Here is a 4551-nt window from a genome sequence, read left to right on the forward strand (position 1 = left end):
GTCATAATAAGGGTTTCAAAGAAACCAATTTAGTCATTAGTAAAGCTGAAGTGAATCAAGGAAATACGGTGAAAAAATTAAAACCTCGGGCACGAGGACGGAGTTACCCAATAAAAAGATCCACTTGTCATATAACTATCGTATTGGAAGATATATCCTTATATCAACAATATGAAGAATATTTAATGTATTTAAAAAAACCTGGATGCAGCAATGAAAACATAAATCTAACATGTTACGATACATATAGTAGTGGAGGCCCATGGGACAAAAAATAAATCCACTTGGTTTCAGACTTGGTACAACCCAAAGTCATCATTCTATTTGGTTTGCACAACCAAAAAAGTATTCTGAAGGTTTAGAAGAAGATAAAAAAATACGAGACTGTATTAAAAATTATGTCCAAAAAAATATAAGAATATCCTCTGGTATGGAGGGAATTGCACGTATCGAAATTCAAAAAAGAATCGATCTCATTCAGATCATAATCTATATGGGATTTCCTAAATTATTAATTGAAGATAAACCCCGAAGAATCGAAGAATTACAGATGAATGTTCAAAAAGAACTTAATTGTGTCAATAGAAAACTCAACATTGCTATTACCCGAATTTCCAATCCGTATGGGCATCCTAATATTCTTGCAGAATTTATAGCTGGCCAATTAAAAAATCGCGTTTCTTTTCGAAAAGCAATGAAAAAAGCTATTGAATTAACTGAACAGGCGAATACAAAAGGAATTCAAGTACAAATTGCAGGACGTATCGACGGAAAAGAAATTGCACGTGTTGAATGGATCAGAGAAGGCAGAGTTCCTTTACAAACAATTGAAGCTAAAATTGATTATTGTTCCTATACAGTTCGAACTATTTATGGGGTTTTAGGAATAAAAATTTGGATATTCGTAGACGAAGAATAAAAAAACTTTATTTGTCTTTACATTTTATCCAATGATAAAAAACGAAAACTATGTAGTATAACACTATAAAGAAATAAAAATAAAAACTTGTAGTCTTCTTTTTTATGTTTAAGAAAAAAAAATAAGCAATTCTATAAGGTTGAATAAACATTTCCATCAAAACTCCTTTGATATAATTGCTATGCTTAGTGTGTGACTCGTTGGTTTAGGGTTAGATTACGATAAAAAAAAAAAAGAACTTACCAACTAATAACTACAGCATTAATAAATAACCTAAGCAACTCATTGCTTCGCATTATCTGGATCCAAAAAATTAGTCAAGATATGATAGGCTGATCATATCATTGGAGCAACTGACTAAAAAAAAAGAATAAAGAAAGATGATTATTAAGTTATGAAAGGTAATCAAAAAGTATGCGGATAAATGGAAGGATGAAAGAAAGAGCGAAAAAATTGAATATTAATGATATATGATTCCAATTTGGAAAATCTATGAGGTCACTGTAAGAAAAGCAATGTAATAAAGCATCAATACAGATTCATTCATAATAATTAGATAAATAATAATAATTAGATAAATCTGTTCCGAAAACAAAAAATTAAGAGCCTTGAGACAATCAAAACTGAGAAAATTGCCTCAAAAAAAAAAGAAATTCAAAATTTCATGTAAAAGCTCCATTGTAGAATTCAGGCCTAATGATTAATCAAGAAGCGATGGGAACGACGGAACCCATGAATATATAGGATTCTAGTGAACAAGAAATCTTAGTAATTCATTGGACAGGATGGCGGAATAAACCAGAAACTTTATTATCTATTCTGATTTTGATTCTGAGACCTCGGGGGATAAACAGCAAACTTAAATAGATATTGAAAGAGTAAATATTCGCCGGCGAAAAATTGGTTTTTTTTTTTCAAATAAAAACAGTAATAAAAGATGAAAAAAACAATGAAAAAAAAATAAGGATTTGTTATAATATTCTAACTCTAATAAAAATTACATTTGTAATGATGATATTACGTTATTTTTAAATAAATCGAAATAAAATTGATCTTTGATTCTATTTCAAAAAAGACATACACAAATTTAGAAGAGATAAGATGAAATAAAAAAAAAACCATGATTAATAGGATTAATCATTAACTACATCTATATCTTAATTAATCCTTTTATTCGCGAGGAGCTGGATGAGAAGAAACTCTCACGTCCAGTTCTGCAGTAGAGATGGAATTTCTCATTTAGAAAAAACCCATCAACTATAACCCAAAAAGAACCAAATTTCGTAAACAACATCGAGGAAGACTAAAAGGAATATCCTCTCGTGGGAATCGTATTTGTTTTGGCAGATATGCTCTTCAAACACTTGAACCCGCTTGGATTACATCTAGACAAATAGAAGCAGGGCGACGAGCAATGACACGAAATATACGACGTGGTGGAAAAATTTGGGTACGTATATTTCCAGACAAGCCAGTTACAGTAAGACCCGCGGAAACGCGTATGGGTTCTGGGAAAGGATCCCCAGAGTACTGGGTAGCTGTGGTTAAACCAGGTAAAATCCTTTATGAAATGGGTGGTGTACCAGAAAATATAGCCAGAAAAGCTATTTCAATCGCGGCATCAAAAATGCCTATAAAAACCCAATTCATTATTTCTGAATAGGAATATAGAATGAAAAAGCTAAATAACATTTAAGGATAAAAAGATTCTAAGTTTTTTTTGACAAACAATATTTTTTTTACTTCGTCCTTTGCACTAAAAGAAGAGATACAAAAATATGATTCAACCACAAACCTATTTGAATGTAGCAGACAACAGCGGGGCTCGAAAATTGATGTGTATTCGAATAATAGGAGCTAGTAATCGCCGCTATGCTCATATTGGTGACGTTATTGTTGCTGTAATCAAGGAAGCAATCCCAAATACTACTCTAGAAAGATCAGAAGTGGTCAGAGCTGTAATTGTACGTACTTGTAAAGAACTCAAACGTAAGAATGGGACGATAATACGATATGACGACAATGCCGCAGTTGTCATTGATCAAGAAGGAAATCCAAAAGGAACTCGCGTTTTTGGGGCGATCCCACGGGAATTGAGACAATTAAACTTTACTAAAATAGTTTCATTAGCTCCTGAAGTATTATAAGACCTAAATATCGATAGTTAATATAGGATAGGATTAAAAAATGGTATTGAAATCAAATTAATTATAATTAATAGATTGTGTATCACGCATATACCCTTAATAATTTTATATATTAATAATTGAATTCATATATTAATATATAATTCGTCTCTATTTTTATATAAATAAAAGAAAAATAACATGTTGATTATATCAAAATTATAGAACAATTAAGGAATTTTAACTTATCATGGGGAAAGACACTATTGCTGATATAATAACCTCTATACGAAATGCTGACATGAATAGAAAAGGAACAGTTCGGATAGGATCGACTAACATCACCGAAAGCATTGTTAAAATACTTTTACGAGAGGGTTTTATCGAAAACGTAAGGAAACATCGCGAAAACAATCAATATTTTTTGATTTTAACCCTAAGACATAGACGAAATAAGAAAGAATCCTATAAAACGATTTTAAATTTAAAGAGAATAAGCCGACCGGGTCTACGAATCTATTCTAACTCTCAACGAATTCCACGAATTTTAGGCGGAATAGGAATTGTAATCCTTTCAACTTCTCAAGGTATAATGACAGATCGAGAAGCTCGACTAAAAAGAATCGGCGGAGAAATTTTGTGTTATATATGGTAATCCTTCTAATATCAAAATTGGATATCCGGAACTTAGCATTTGTGAAAAAAAAGGGGGGGGGGTTGTGTAATACCACCCCTGCTAAAAAAGTTTAGAATTTTTTACCCCGAATGAAATTAAAGAAAAAAATGAATTAATGAAAGTTTTCTTTATGAATCACTTCCGAACGGTATGGTTCGATTTTGTTTAGATACTAAAGATTTTTTTTATTTTAGGTCATGCTTCTGAAAGGATTCGACATATTTTTGTATAGGTATACCTATAGGAGAAAAAGGGGGGTAAAAATTTTAGTAAGTTCTTAGGTATTAAGTTAATCGGGGAACAGCCACTTTCTAGACTCCATAACAAGGATTCAAATAAGTCAGTGGTTTTTTGAAATTCAACATTCCTTTCACGAAGATACAATTCAAGATTCAAAAATATCAAGAAACCTTTTTTCGTCCAACAATAAGTATATTAAGAGAATTAAGGAATAACAACTATGAAAATAAGGGCTTCCGTTCGTAAAATTTGTGAAAAGTGTCGGCTAATCCGTAGGAGGGGACGAATTATAGTAATTTGTTCCAACCCGAGGCATAAACAAAGACAAGGATAATCTTACTAAAGGAAACAGGCACTTCCAAGGAGCTAGTAAAAAAAGGTCCGTTTTGACATGAAATGGATATATCCATATATTTCTTGTGAAATGAAAAAATATGGCAAAACCTATATTAAGAATTGGTTCACGTAAAAATACCGTAGTGGTTCACGTAAAAATGTACGTAGAATACCAAAGGGAGTTATTCATGTTCAAGCAAGTTTCAACATACCATTGTGACCGTTACAGATGTACGGGTCGGGTGATTTCTTGA

The 4551-nt window shown here is 31.8% G+C and overlaps 1 protein-coding gene across 1 annotated transcript in view; it reads right to left on the reverse strand.

Moving 5' to 3' along the window:
* LOC125604572 (protein Ycf2-like) overlaps positions 1-4493 on the reverse strand; it is a 12830-nt gene extending 8337 nt beyond the window's left edge. Inside the window, exon 1 of the mRNA XM_048774877.1 lies at positions 1-4493. This exon is cut by the window's left edge and continues 8337 nt beyond it. The gene's annotated coding sequence lies outside the window, so the exon portion shown is untranslated.
* Between the last annotated feature and the right edge of the window lie 58 nt (positions 4494-4551).

Source organism: Brassica napus, unplaced genomic scaffold (assembly GCF_020379485.1).
Source record: "Brassica napus cultivar Da-Ae unplaced genomic scaffold, Da-Ae ScsIHWf_569;HRSCAF=851, whole genome shotgun sequence".
NCBI classification, from domain to species: Eukaryota; Viridiplantae; Streptophyta; class Magnoliopsida; order Brassicales; family Brassicaceae; genus Brassica; species Brassica napus.